Raw genomic sequence first — 15986 nt, 5'->3', positions numbered from 1 at the left:
GGCCACCTCCACCCTGGCATTGCCCGTGTCAGCATCCACAGCCACTTGGTCAGATCCACGTCATTTCTATGCATCCCTAGCTGTCTGCCGAGTAAAAAGCTCAGCACGTTCTTGGAGGCCAGGTTGGGTTTTAAGTACTCGTCGGCCTTTCTCCTGATGTTTGCAGTGGGCTTGCTCACCCTGACTTTAGAAAGTCCTTCATCCATCACTGGTCAACTCCACACAGCCTCAGGAAGACAGCACAGCCAAGAAAGCCTGATAAAGATGATGAAATCCAGATAATGAAGTGAACCCAGGGGCCTCTTATTCACTGCCCAGTGCCACCCGCCCCCAACAAACACACATACTTTTTGCCAGCAGCAGTCCTAAGAGATTGCTTTGGAGCATCATCTGATTTGGAATGCCAACGTTTTCATTTCTTTCATTCTGTCATACGCGTGGGTCTGTGTCCAGAATCTGCTCTGTTTTACTGATATAATTTTAATTCCTATGTCTATCATGTAGGTTTTAATTATCTTGTAGGCCAAGGCCCCTATCAAGGTAATTCCAACATGCGTTCTCATACTTTTAATAGAATAATCAACTCATTTTGTTTCATGAAAAAATCCTATAGAGATTCATGACTGTGCTTGCACTGAATTTATAGATTAATTGGGGGGGAAGAATTGATAATGTAATTGATTTTCCTGTCTAGAAATAATGATATTTGAGTGAAACAGGAAACTTACAAAATGTTTCCTCTATATTTTCCACCATTTTTAGAAACCACATTCACATATGTTTTGTTGCCAGTGAAAATTTGATATGTTATTGTTATTATTTCATAATTTATTCTTAGAGGAACTTACAGTAGATTCTTTCATTGAACTCATGTCTACCTTACTTCTTTGTCAAACACCTAAGTGATTGACTTGGTTGGCAAAAGAAGAGAAAGACAATTTTTCTGAAATTCCTTTTGCGAATAGAGTATGTTTTATCAATAATATGAAATGAAATGCAGCCATGGAAAGGTGAAGTGGTTCTCTATGTACTGACATGGAAATGATCTCCAAAAATGGTCATTGAAGAAAGAAACTCGTAAAACATTATACACCCTACCATCCTATTTTTTTTTTCCTCACAGAGCCACGTATATGAATAAAAGCAAATACAGAAAAGGTCTGGAAGAATTTACAGCATGCTGATGATGGAGCCTCTTCTGGTGGAGGGATGTAAGGTGGATGGGCGCAAGAAAGGAGGTGGTGACACAGAATAGGGACTGGGCTTGGGCCTCTTGCGCCTGACCATGGGAGTCAACATAACAGGACTGCATTAGCTGCACATGGCTAAAAATAGTTTCCTAACTGCCAGAATTTAGCCCCTGTCCATACAAGAAAAGGACTCAACCATCTGTCTCTTGAATAATGTTTTTCAAGACCAATGAAGCAAGACACTGACACAAGCTGATAAGGAACTTGCCTGTAAAGAAACGAGACTTATCCAGATCTCACTGCTTCCAGTCAGGATAGTCCCCCGCAATACATACACATACACACTGACCTTACCCTGCCATTTTCTTCATCATAATCTCATTTTAATGCTAAAAGTCACTCAGGGTAGATATTTAACATGCTAATGAGAGTTGTGACGCAGGAAGAAGCATGTAATAACATTGTGTAGGCACGAAGTAATCTCCACCTCTACATGCTTACACGTTACCCCGTTCCCACCTACACCTCTTTAAAACGCTCCTCTCGGGGATCCAGCCTGAGTACTCTTTCCTTTGTGCTGTCTCCCTTGTGCTTGGGCATCAGCCCCAATAAAGCCTTGTCTGTGACTCCTGTGAGTCCCCTTGTTGATTTCCATTGTGTAGAGAGCCCAAGGGCCCTCCCAGTGACAGTGGGACTGTCAGAAACACTGGACTGTTAGTTGTGTGTATGTCATTCTTACGTTTATTTCCATAACAAGCATGAGCTAATGTGTGTGGCCAATCCTGTCAATGCTGTACCAGTGAAACAAGGTTCTTTGGAGGCACAGATTCGAGCCCCAGAGAGGCCACACCATGGCAGGTTGATGCTCAGTCTCTTTCTTACCTGTCTCCTCTAAGGGAAAGATTACTGGCATGGGAACACAAGGAAGGGGCCTGGTCAGAGGGAAGTCACCAAAACCAAAAAACCAACAAAAACATAGGCAGATGGCGAAGCTGTCAGTGGAGTTCAAGGCAAGAGGGCATACTGAGCCAGGGAAGATTTTCAACTGCATCTGTGACTTTAAGGGGTTCTCATTTAGGAGGCAGAAAAGAAGAGGAGATGACACCATTCTCCAGTCCCTTAGACTCCCTTAGCCTCCCCTATTTTACCAGCAATAAAGTAATGAGAGAAGGAAAACACCCTGGCAATATCAGCCGCACCCCCACCCCAGCTAGGGGCTGCCTTCTCCAGGGGCTTTCCATGCAGTAGTTCATTTAACCTCCTGACAGCTCCAGGTAAGTATTACTGCCAATCCCACTCATCCAGGACAGGAAACAGGCACAGGAAAGTTACAGAATTGGCCCAAGGTCAATAGCTAGTATGTGGCAGAAGCAGGATGTGAACCCATTGAATCTGGCTTCAGAGCCACAGTCTCCACTCCTTCAGGAGCCTTCTCTTGACACTGTGGAAGGCCATCAAAGGATTCTTGTCCCTCCTCAATTTGTTTTGCACACTGAACACAGCATCAGTGTCTTTATGTGGTTCTATGTGGGGTGGGGGAAAAGCTGGATGACTTAGCCTTGCCTATCACTCAAGAAAGGGAGTGTGAGACTTGGGTCCCTCATACACGCATCTCTGCCTCAATTTCTGCAGTTGTTATGTGAGACTGTGTGGGGCAGCCAGTGTGGGAGAAGCCATGTCTCCTCATAATGGTCATTTTATTTCCTTGGGAGGACAGCACTATAAAAAATTACAAAGCCCTGTCCTCACTATTATCCCTCCAATAGCTGGTAATACTCCATGTCCTACTTCTAGACTACAACCACATGGGCCACCCTGAATGTTAACAATTTAGTTGTGCTAATTCAGAGACTTGGATGGTAATATGGCTTGAGAATATGATTACTCACTCCTGAAATTTCTGCAAATGAACACCCCATTTATGTGAAGTGCATATTATAAAAGGAGTGATGCAGAGTTATGGCCAAGGCTGGATGCAGAGATCAAGTTAGAGTAGAGAATCTTACCTGGGGCTGATTTCTCTTGTGGCTTTCACTAGGCGATTGGATCTTGAGGTCAAAGTTCCTGATTATTGTCCAGTGGACCTGTGGAAATGCAATGAACACTGTTAAAATATTTTGGTAACTTCTCCACACAGAACAAGTTTCAATGGACAGATTTTGAATGAGCCAGGGAATAGCTCTGAGTCCAAGATAGCTGAGTATATAGGGAACAGATATGGACATCGTACCGAAACATAGGTAACATCTACTTCTTCTTCCAGCACCTTCTACTCACTCACTGTATTCAGTCCTGAACCAGGAGTAATCCAGGAGGTGGCTGCCAGTGTTCAGACTTCGCCATTCCATCTGGTGCCAAGGTTCTGAGATCCATTATGAGTCACCATGACTCCTCTTGGTACTCAACCAATCAGTTTCTTTTGAGTTCACTGGGAGCCTTCTGAAGGACTGATGCAAGGGGCTTGCCTTGTTTTGGTTAACTCATAGCTCTCTCAGAGCAGAAAAGCAGCTATGTGGGCGGTGTTCCTTTAAAACATCGAAAGGACAGAAAAACTGCTACTTCTTTGGGCAATAGATAAATAAAAGTTGGGGAAAATGATAGAAACCCTGAAAATTAGAGTGGAAAATCTGGAGAAATATAGTTGGGGAATAAGGACTTTGAAAGTTCTCACATATATTAAGTAATTTGGATTGGCCACATGCATGCCTTGAGCAGTAGGTATGCTCAGAAAATTAGAAAGCTACTTAAGCTTCCTACACTTTCACCTCTGGCTAATTTTTAAGATCAATACAAGCAGAAAGTGTTGTTTAAAGGGAGAGTTGTGAAAGGTCTGACTAAGAATTAGAGGAGTGCCCCAACACAGAGTAAAACTGTAAACACCAGGGAACTATTTTTTTCTCTGCATTTTCTTTTTTCCTTCCTCTGTCCCTTCTTTTGTCTCTAGGCATTAAGAAATCTCTGCCAAATCACTAGCTGATTATTAAGCTAAAAGAGCAGAGACTTTGGAAACCACACATAACAATGAAAACAGTCTTTACAAAGAATAGTTTGGAAAGTCACTATACAAACAAATATAATTCACATCAACAAGCAACAAAAATCACTGGGAAGGGGAAGAACCTGATTTCCAGAGTTGCCATATTATAATATTCAAAATTTCCCATTTTCTACAAAAGATTAGGCAACCAAATAAGAAAGTATGGCCCATTCACAGGAAAAAAAGAAATGAACACTCATTTGACATATCATTTCACTCTGTTTTCTTTACTGATTGTTATATTACCCTGTTTACTCAGGGTGCTAGAAAGGGTCTCTCATAAACTACTTTTTGGAGCTTAACTTAGGCCTGCTTCTAAAGGGCCACCCTTTTCCAGAGGAGGGCAATCAGCTTATCTCACTTTAGATGGGTTTCATGGAATTTCTGTTCTAAATGTAGGGCTTTGTTTACTTGCTGGGGTTACCTATGCTACAAAGGAGGGTCCATTATCACTCTGTATGGAAGAGGGGAGCCTATGAGCCTATTGAGGACCTACAGGATCATTGAGTCTACCAAGTCCGATCTTAGAGAAATGGTTCACCAGGTTCCCACTGAGGGTCTACTTAAAGAAGTCCTTGGCTGATTGCAGACATTGTGCAGCAGATCCAGGTGCAGATGGTGGAAAGCAAGGATTCCTTCAGTGGGCACTGCCTTGGGCACTGCCATCAAGTGCTAAACACTATGCATGAGTTTGCCTCTTTGTGGTATCCACCTAGGTTGGAAACAAAGAAGTGAAAGAGGCCCTATAAAGTGCCTCTAACAGCTCACACCTTGTTAAAATTGTCAGAAATGAAAACCCTGGGTCCATCATACCAGAGTAAAGAGGTGCCCTATGGAAGAAGAGGACCCAAGCCCCCAGTGGAGGGGCCAGCCTTTAGGCAATCTAAAGTATCTGTTTTAAAAAATGGAAAAATGAAAATGTTGATATTTTTGCTAATGTTTCTTTGATTATTTGTTTTGTCTATAGGATGGATAAACAGCTCCTTGTGAGGATTTCCCTGGGCTACTATCTCTTATGTTGATCTGTCTTCTTGTTGGGTTTGCCATCTTAAACCTTGTTGTGTGCTGTATATGATTTCTGAATTTGCAGAAGCTTGTCTGCTGGATCACCTATAGAGTGCAACTAATAGCTCTGCCCTAAGAGGTCCCACGTTTCCTGTTAGCCCAGCCGCATATCAGACATTGTATACAAGGTGACAGTCCATTTTGCTTTGTCAATTCTCACTGCTATAGTTATTACTTATGACTTTTTTTCACCTGGTAATCTGTTGTTGTAAATATATTGCCAAAGCTTTGCAATGACATAGATAAGTATAAATCTTCCATCTAAAATGTCACTGCAATTCTTCAGGAAGTAGTTTGAGGACTATGTCACCCCTTCTCCCACAGATATGGAAGGATAAAATTGACAGGGGGGAATATGTAACAGAGTAGTCACCTCTCCTCCCATGGATATGGAAAGATAATACTGACAGTAAGGAATATGTAAAAGAAGGAATGGCCTGAGGGGGTAAAAAAACTGCAAAAATATTTTCTGTCTCTTTAAAACATACCCCACTCTTTATTCAGAACTGGAACCTACATCCCTGCCTCAGGCCTGTGGTCAGGAAAGGCCCAGTAGTGTCCTTTGTTCTTTGCATTACAGGAGATGGCTCAGTCCCACCCTGACCAGGCAGGCAGAAGTCCTGGAGGTCCAGGTAGACCTCCCAGGTGGGAGGGATTGCCTTAGGTGGAGATGGGACCATCAGAATCATCAACTGTAGTTGAACAGCAATTGCCTGAAGCTGAATAGCCTCCCTTTAAAGCTCTATATTTTTGCTTATTATTGGGATGATAGCATTTCAGACAAGAGTCTCCTCTTCATTTGCCAGCAAATTAATGAAACTTCTCTTTCCTTTTCCTCAAACAAAAAAAAAGAAAAAAGAAAAGAAAAGAAATAAATGAATAGAAACTGTCCCTCAAGAAGACCATATGCTGGAATTACTAGACAAAGACAATTGTTATGTTAAAGTATGTTAAAGGAGATTGTGAACAAAGAAACTAAAGGAAATCAGTAGAAGAATCCCATATCGAATAGAGAATGTCAATAAAGAGATAGAAATTATCAAAAAGAAGCAAATAGTCATTTTGGGGAGGTAAAGTATAATAACTGAAATGGAAAAAAAAATTACTATAGGGGCTAAACAACACATTTGAGCATGCAGAAGAAAGTGTAGGGCAGAGGAATTTGTAGGATAGAGGAAGGGCAGAGGAATTCTTCCAATTGTCGGGAATTTACTTGGGTGGGGCAATGAGCTAACCGCAAACCTTTGCTTCTGGTCATTGCTTGCTTGCTACACGGCTGTAAGGGGAATTATGGGATGAGGTCATTGAAGCACGGGCGACTGGCCCATCAGGCAATAGGGGGCAACCAACCCGCCAATTATTTCAAAAGGCAATAGTGGGCAACCAATCATTTTAAAGGTCAACGCATGATCCATGCGTAGTCGGCTTGTGCGCAGCTTGTGCACCATGGGGATAAAAGGCATGCCGTTCCGGTCCGGGTCCTTGCCTGTGAGAGTGGCCACTGCGTTGGTTCTCTGGGGCTTGGACCCTGGCTAGCCAGAAAATAAACCTCCTCTTGTGTGATTGCATCCTCAATGTCTCTGCTTTTCTGTCCAGTGGGGCTGTGGAAGGTCGGTCCCTAACAAAAGAATCTACAAACTTGAAATTAAGTCAATGGAAATTACCAGTCTGAGGATCAGAAAGGAAACAACAACAATGAAAAGCATCAAAATTAATAGAGCTTAAGAGACTCATAGGAAACTATCAAGTGTACCAACATCTGCATAATGGGACTCCCAGGAACGGAAGAGAGAGAGATGGGGCAGAAAAAATATTTGAAGGACTAATGAGAGAAAATTTTCCCCAAATGGTAAAAGACATGAATCTACCCATTGAAGAAATACAATAAATTCCAAGAAGGATAAACACAGAGAAATAGACTCTGAGTACGTAGTAATGAAACTGTCAACATCTAAACTCAAAGAGAGAATCTTGAAAGCAGCAATACACAAGTGATTCCTCCTATACAAGTGATCATTAATAAGATTAAGAAGTGAGTTACTGCTTTCTGGATATGGAGTTGCTTTTTGAGGTGAGGACAATGTTCTAGAAATGCTTCTGTTAATGGCTGTGCATATCTCTGAATATACCAGAAACCATTCAATTGTATAATTAAAAAGGGTGAATTCTGTGTATGTGAATTAAACTTCAATAAAGCTGTTAAAAAAGAAGGATGGAGAGAGATGTGCCATGATAACACTAGCCACAATAAACTGAGGGTAGTTATATTAACTTTAGACAAAGAAGACTTTAGAACAAACAAAACAGTTGTGGATAAAGAGGAACATTACATAACATCAAAGGGACCAATTCTACAAGACAACATAACAATTCTTAATGTTTATGCAATGCACAACAAACTATCCATATGTGAAAAAAAACTGATAGAACTGCAAGGAGAAATAGACAAATGCTCCATTATGCTTAGAGACTTTAACACCCTTCTGTCAATAATTGAAAAATGTGTCAGGCAAAATATCATTAACGAATAGTTGTACTGAAGATCCCTATTAATCAACTAGATTTTGTTGACATTTATAAAATATTTCATTCAACAACAGCAGAATGTGCACACTTCTTAAGTTCACATGGAATATTCAAGAAGATAAACAAGTGCATCTTAACATAGTTAAAAGACTACATTTGGAATGTGTTTGAACAGGTAACCTGTAAGTTTTCCAGCTATCAAGGATTAATACTTTAGCCATTTATTCTTCTCTTCTGTTTTAAAAAACCTTTTTGGAGCAGCACAGGATTTATTAAATGACTGCGCCCATCAACAACTCCTTCAGGAGAGGCAGTGAAGTACATAGGTAAGATTGCAAGTTTAAAGCTGGCTGCCTGTGTTCAAATCTTAACACTGCCACTTTCTCAGTTTCCAAACTTAGAATTGTTCGGACAATTAATCAATATTTGTAAAACTCATTGAATAGCATATGGCACATACTAAGCATGAAATAAATGTTCATTGATATCAGTGGTAGCAGTGGCACTAGGGAATATTACTACGTGAAGAATAAAACAATTTCCCCAGGTTTTTTTGGTCAGCTGATGAACTCTACCTTGTGCAACTATAAATAGTCACAAATTTTCACAATAAATAAGTAAGTTCTAGGACACAGAGGTACTGGCAAGAAGTTTGAGCCATTGAGAATATCAAATACTGATAGTGGGAGTGTAAATTGGGACAATCACTTCTAAAAACTGATAATATATACTGAAGTTCAACACTTGATTGCCCTATGATTCTTGATACCCTAGTTCAGGCGTCCTGTGGGCCACATGCAGGTGTTTTTGCCCATTCGTTTTTTTACTTCAAAATATGATATGTGCAGTGTGCATAGGAATTTGTTCATTGTTTTTTTTTTAAACTATAGTCCAGCCCTCCAACGGTCTGAGGGACAGTGAACTGGCCCCCTGTTTAAAAAGTTTGAGGACCTCTGCCCTAGTTCCTGCACAACCCTTGTATTGTGCCTCTTCATGTCTATTACAACTAAATTTTAGAATGACCTAAGGCATACTTATTATTATTTTATTTTTTTATTTTTTGAGACAGAGTCTCACTTTGTTGCCCAGGCTAGAGTGAGTGCCATGGCATCAGCCTAGCTCACAGCAACCTCAACCTCCTGGGCTCAAGCAATCCTACTGCCTCAGCCTCCCGAGTAGCTGGGACTAAAGGCATGCACCACCATGCCCGGCTAATTTTTTCTATCCATATTAGTTGGCCAATTAATTTCTTTCTATTTATAGTAGAGATGGGGTCTCGCTCTTGCTCAGGCTGGTTTCAAACTCCTGACCTCGAGCAATCCGCCCGCCTCGGTCTCCCAGAGTGCTAGGATTATAGGCATGAGCCACCGAGCCTGGCCCTAAGGCATACTTATTAATTTTGTTTGGTAACAGGTTCCTAACACCCTCTTAATATAACATGCTATGGCTGCCCATGGTTTGTGTTTGCATTTGCTGCAGTGAGTAATAAACCCAACCTGTTTAACTACAGGTGTATTTCTGATGGGCTTTGGCTGAAGTTAATTGAGCAAAATTGTGCAAGTTCTTGGCAAAGCAGAAATATCTGACACTTGTATAATCAGTATGCTACTATGGTAAATTCAGTTAAAGAGTCCTACATTGGAGATAAAGTTATTTGTTGCAGTGCTAATGCAAATTCAAACTTGGAATAAAGCATCAGAGTAAACAGAAGCTTCTTAAAAATTTAGAAACCAGTGAAGCAGAATTGTACTTAGAATTGGTTGTAATAATGATAATTGTCTCCAAATACTCTATCATATTCAACCAGTTGAAACTGACACTGTAGTAATCAAAATTTACAAAAATACATATGCATGTATTTATATATGTAATGTAACTGAACTACAAAACTTCTGTGACAAAGCTGATGCTGAACATGAAAAATAATGATGACTCTACATGGCTGCACTAAAGCTTTCTCTTACTGCTGTCCTGTGGATCTGATTTTAAGAATGCTTGAGCTTTTGAAGGACTGAGGTGTAAATCATCCAACTGTCCTATAGTGTTAGTGATTTTTTTTTTTTTTTTTGGTAAATGAATCCTTTAAATTTTGGTTTTAGTTTGTACAAAATCAGTTGAAGGTCTTTAATAAAAAAATTCAACAAACCCTGAGCTAAAAATCTTCAGGTTTTGAAGCTTTTGGAGAATTACAATTATTGATTGAAGTTTGCAGAGAGGATGGTATTAACATTTATCCTTAGAAAGCAATGAAGGAACTGAACAAATTGAACAGGACAGCTCAGATAGCATGCAATATATAATTCTGAAATCAGATGATTATACTTGCAAACATCTAACATATATTAAGAATCTTTTATATTGGTCTTATTTTTAATTGGATGCATTTATATTCTAAAATAGTCTGAGAGGAAATTTACAAGATTTAAGAATATGCAGCTGGATGTCATTTAGTGAAGTATTTAAAAGTTTTAAAAAGGTATATTATTGTATGCAGACATATTATTCTTTATAAATAATTTTACTTTTGAAACATTTATAAATAATCCTATTGTAAAGATTTAAACACAAAACCAACACATTAGTCATTACAAAAATATTTCAGAATTGATTTAATTTTAATTAATTTTGATACCTTCTTCTAGTCTGAAAATGTCCCAAGTTGGACAATAGAGCATTTGGTCACATCAGGTACCATTATTTATTGACCCAATTTTATGTTGTTGCACATTAAGCTTGTATCCTATACATTGGCTACTTCATTAATTCATTTTTATAGGATAATAGTCTATAAGCGGAACTTCTTGTTAAAAAATTTCTAATGGAAACTTGGTCCATTAGAAAAACTCTTTTAGTAAACTCTTTTTAGTATTGCTTTCTTAATAGCCTAATTAGTGGCCTAGTCCCCTTTCTCAACTGGTGTCTTTGGAATCGTCAATGCCAATGCCAATATCATTTCCACCTTACTCACTTTCCTTGAGGAATGAAGCAACAGGCTCCCATCTATCTATCCACCCCTGCTTCTGTCAGTATCCAAGTGGATGAGCCATAGCACCCTCTGACCTCTCTGTTCCTTGACTCCACACTAGCTCACAATCACACCCAGACTTAACTTTCTCCCATGTTTCATTTCTTTTTTTTCTCATAAATAAACTTTATTATTTTAAGTTTTTAATATTTTTGATTTCAGAATGCTACAGGGGTACAAATGTTTTGGTTACATGGATTGCTTTTGTACTGCTTGAGACAAAGTTATAAGTGTGCCCATCTCCCAGATAGTGTACATTGTACCTGTTATGTATGATTTCCCCCATCCTCCTCCCATCTGTTTGATTTCTGTTGAGTTTTACTTCCTATTGTGCACATGAGTGCTGTTTTTTTTGTTGTTGTTTTTCTTTTTTTGAGTCAGAGTCTCACTTTGTTGCCCAGCCTAGAGTGCCATGGTGTCAGCCTAGCTCACAGCAACCTCAAACTCCTGGGTTCAAGCAATCCTTCTGCCTCAGCCTCCTGAGTAGCTGGGACTACAGGCATGCGCCACAATGCCTGGCTAATTTTTTCTATATATTTTCAGTTGACCAATTAATTTCCTTCTATTTTTAGTAGAAATGGTGTCTCACTCTTGCTCAGGCTGGTTTCGAACTCCTGACCTTTAGCAATCCTCCCACCTGTGCCTCCCAGAGTGCTAGGATTACAGGTGTGAGCCACCACGTCCGGTCTGTTTAGTTCCAATTTAATAGTGAGTACATGTGATGTTTTCCATTCTTCCATGTTTCATTTCTTTTTTTTTTTTTTTTTTTTTTGAGAGAGAGTCTCACTCTATTGCCTGGGCTAGAGTGCCGTGCCATCAGCCTAGCTCACAGCAACCTCAAACTACTGAGCTCAAGCAATCCTCCTGCCTCACCCTCCCAAGTAGTTGGGACTACAGGCATGCGCCACTATGCTCGGCTAATTTTTTATATATATTTTTAGTTGTCCAGCTAATTTCTTTCTATTTTTAGTAGAGACGGGGTCTCACTCTTGCTCAGGCTGGTCTCGAACTCCTGACCTTGAGCGATCCTCCTGCCTTGGCCTCCCAGAGTGCTAGGATTACAGGCATGAGCCACAATGACTAGCCTCCATATTTCATTTCTAAGTCCACACTCTTACCTCTCATTCTTCTGTTTTGCAAATATCATCAACTCTCAAAATTCTCAACTCTCAAAAGCCCAAGACCAATAAGGCCCAAATAATCACCTATTCACTTTTATCCAAGCAAGTGGACTGGACAAAATAAAGAAAAACATAGAATTTAGCTATCTAGAGTCACAATGAGGGCCATACATCTCAGATCGGCACTCAATAAACCTACTCTAATTCCCTGGTAAATTTGATTGTTCACAATCTGAGACTATCCATACCACAGAGCTATAACACCTCTATTTTATGTTTAAATTTTACAACTATTTTATGTTCATTAATGATAAATTAGAAAATATAGATAAGCAGGCCTTGCTTCTCACTTTATGAGAAAATAAAGACCATTAGACATAAGCTCCTTTGTCACCATCCTGGCACCTTTTCCAGGTTTCTCTGTCTACCCTGCTATAACCATGAGGGATATCCAAGCCCTTACCCAAGGCCAATCCCCCTCCCTGTGCACATGGCCTTCATGAGGACTTCATTCCTATAACAACATCCAACATTAATAGCTTCTCTTCCTCCTACACCAACAATTTTTCCCCTTTCTAATAAATCAAAATTAAAACATAGTCTAGAATTTCCTATTTTAAAAAATATAAAATATAAAATTATACAAATAAAAATTGCAATGGTTTGAATGGGTTCCCTCCAAAATTCATGGTTTGGAAACTTAATCCCTGACACAACAGTGTTGGGAAGTATGGCCTTTTGGGAGGCATTTGTTTAGGTCATGAGGGCTCTGCCCCTAGGATGGATTAATGTTGCTAAAAAAAGAGCTTGTGGGAGTGGGTTTGCCCTCTTTCACTCTTCTACCATAAGAGGGCACAACCATTTATCTTCTCTTGCTCTTCCACTTTCTCCCATGTGAGAACTCTGCAAGAAGGCCCTCACTGGACTAGATGCCAGCATCTTGGTCTTAGACTTGCCAGCCTACAGAACTGACTAAATTTCTGTCCTTTATAAATTACGCAGTCTGTGGTATTCTGTTATAGCAGCACAAAACAGACTAAGACAAACCTCCCTTTAACCTTGTCTGGCCTTCAGTCTCATTTCCTTGTGCTGCAGTGACTTCAAAAGCTGACAAGACAAGCATAAAGAGAGATAACTGTAGATCAATTCCATTCACAGAGATGCAAAAATTCCAAATAAAAGGTGCAAACACATTCCATAGTGCATTCCACATCATAACCGAATGGGAATCATTCCCATAAACTAAGAATGGCACAATATGAGAAAAATGACTCATATTTTTCTACATATTAAGAGCTTATAGGAGGAAGTGAAGATGTTGAGGATACTAAAAATCATTTGAAAGCCATTATCCATCATTTACAAAAAAATCTACAGCATAATACAGGTGAACATTTCTTTACCAAACCATCAAAGATATTACAAAGTAATTTTCAGTATCATGTGTATCTAATAAAACAGAAACCAGATAATTAGATAAGGGATATAAGCAGTTTTTGTTGTATTTCAAGAGGCTGTTTTTGGTTGTTTATTTTATTGAGACAGTTTTACTTTGTCACCCCAGCTGCAGGGCCGTGGTGTCATCATAGCTCACTGCAACCTCAAACTCCTGGACTCAAGCTATCTTCCTGCCTCAGCCTGCCAAGTAGCTGGGACTACAGGCCCAGGCCACTGCACTTGGCTAATTTTTCTAGTTTTAGTAGAAACGGAGTCTTGTTCTTGCTCAGGCTGGTCTCAAACTCCTGAGTTCAAGCAATCCTCCCACCTCCGCCTCCCAGAGTGCTAGGATTACTGGTGTGAGCTACCACACTTGGCCAAGATGCTGATTTATTTTAATACAGTAACATTTCTGAAATTAAGAAGGCAATGATAAGCTATATGTACTTTAAATTTCCATTATTAAATTAATGGTGTGTCTTAAAAATGGATGGAAGTCCTAAGAATTGAGGACTTTCTGTTGTTAAGGGCAATTAATGTGTATTAGGGGCACATATTGAATTTTTTTTTTATTCTAAGATCTTCTTTTAAGGTTCTGAAATCATAGTATTTTTTATTATATATGTCAAACTTGACATATATTTGACAATAATGACAGATGTCTATTTTTAAGTTTCAAAGGTAACCTATAGAATAATAAACAAACAGTGGGTAGAACACGGTAGTATTTAGAAGAGACAATTTCAAAAATTCTCATGCTGTATTATTTATTTTTCTTCCTGCTCTTCAAAGCCAGGCTGTGTGGTGTAATGGAAAACACCTCTGACTAGGGGACCAAAGTTCTACTGCAGGCTTGGCCACGAATTAACTGTGTGCCCGTTACTGCATTTCAGGTTCTTGTGGCTTCTGAACTGATTGTCTGCAGGACCATGTTGGTCCTCGCACATCTGCCTTATCCTTAGAAGTTTCAGTAGATTTCTGAAACACCTCCTCAATCCTCCAAAATGTATTTGTGACCTCATGTGGTGGCCATAAGGACCACTTCTTACAGGGAATTTTTATAGTAGCTACTAACATTCTTCCCTTTACAAAGGGAACAAAACATCCTGGCCAGGAAACCTCTATGCCTGCCACGAAGACTCTGTCCTCAATGCACCAGATTATATTCTTCAGAGCTCTGCTCTGCTACACATGACAATGCACGTTGCAGAACCACAAGCTCCCTTGATAACACTTGTATCTGTTGCATATAATACAATGTGGCACTTTTACAGCAAATAAATTAATTATAAGGACATAACTACTTTACAAAATCCAAAAAAGCAAAGCAACGAACATGTTTCACAAGGACAGAAATGAGGATAGCTCAAGAGTAGGTGCTGTAAATGAATGTTCTCTGTAAAGAAATGGCAGCAATGAGAAGTAGCAGAAAATCACAGAGTTTTGGGGTCTAGTTCAAAATTCCAAAATTATCAGGAAAAATACCTGAAATACTCAACTAAGTTGAGGTGACAAGTATCAAACCAAGTAGCCATGGCCTGGGGATTGAGTGATACATCGAACAGAAAGAAGGATGTGTGTGCAGTGGGCAGGTATCAGAGAAAAGGAGTCAGTCAGTGGCTACTGTCATTTTTCATGACTGCATATAAACCCACATTACAGATGTCACTTAGTGAGAGAAAATGTCCCAATATTTCCCTCATATATTACAGAATATTTACTTTTTCTTGTAGTTTGGCTATTTTAAATCATGCTGTAATAAATACCTTCCACATTGAAGTTTTATTTGCCTTTTTTTACCCTTAGGCTAGATTTGTTGGCATACCATTCCTAAACTAAATGTAGGAGCATTTTAAAGTCTCTTTCATTCCTCTGGAATATGCTTTTACATTGCAATGGAAGAATTTTCTGTGTTCTACTTCATTAAATTTTGTTTGTAGTAATTTGTTAATAAATGTTAATTTTGTTAATGAATAGATTTATTATACCAATTAATAAATGGACATAAAGCTGCAAACAGGTTTAATAATTTCTTTTTGAGTCAGAGTCTTGCTCTATCACTCTGGGCTAGAGTGTGGTGGCGTCATCAAAGCTCACCGCATCCTCTAACTCCTGGGCTCACGTGATCATCCTGCCTTAGCCTCCTGAGTAGCTGGGACTACAGGCATGCACCACCACACCCGCCTAATTTTTTCCATTTTTCGTAGAGACTGGATCTTGCTCTTGCTCAGGCTGGTCTCAAAAGGTTTCCTAATTTTTAAAGTTTTAATAATTTTTTGTGGATTTTTAAATCTAATTTTAATATTCGAACTACAATACACCGGTATTTTTTTTTACTTAATGAAATTGCCCTACTGTTTTTCAGAAACAACATTTTTAAGGCATTAAGTAGAAATACTCCTCAACCCAGTTTTTATGGCTTAGTAAAGAAAGGAAGAGATATTTACAACTAGAAGAAGAAAGTTGATGAATACGGTTAGTGGTGGATTTTGAGTGTGAAAACAAATTCTGCAGAAGTTGTTCTGAAATGCCTCCACCTGTGTGCAATCCCAGAGACATTAGCTCATCTGCAGCCAATATGGCAG

The 15986-nt window shown here is 39.3% G+C and overlaps 1 long non-coding RNA gene across 1 annotated transcript; it reads right to left on the bottom strand.

Annotated features, from left to right (window-relative positions):
• Nucleotides 1–237: 237 nt before the first annotated feature.
• LOC142860998 (uncharacterized) lies at nt 238–3506 on the bottom strand. Its single transcript, XR_002223010.2, has 3 exons — nt 3421–3506; nt 3197–3274; nt 238–255 (listed from the first exon to the last, which is right to left on the bottom strand). It is a non-coding gene; the product is annotated as an uncharacterized LOC142860998 (long non-coding RNA).
• Between the last annotated feature and the right edge of the window lie 12480 nt (nt 3507–15986).

Source organism: Microcebus murinus, chromosome X (assembly GCF_040939455.1).
Source record: "Microcebus murinus isolate Inina chromosome X, M.murinus_Inina_mat1.0, whole genome shotgun sequence".
NCBI classification, from domain to species: Eukaryota; Metazoa; Chordata; class Mammalia; order Primates; family Cheirogaleidae; genus Microcebus; species Microcebus murinus.
This window is presented reverse-complemented; position numbering and strand designations above follow the sequence as displayed.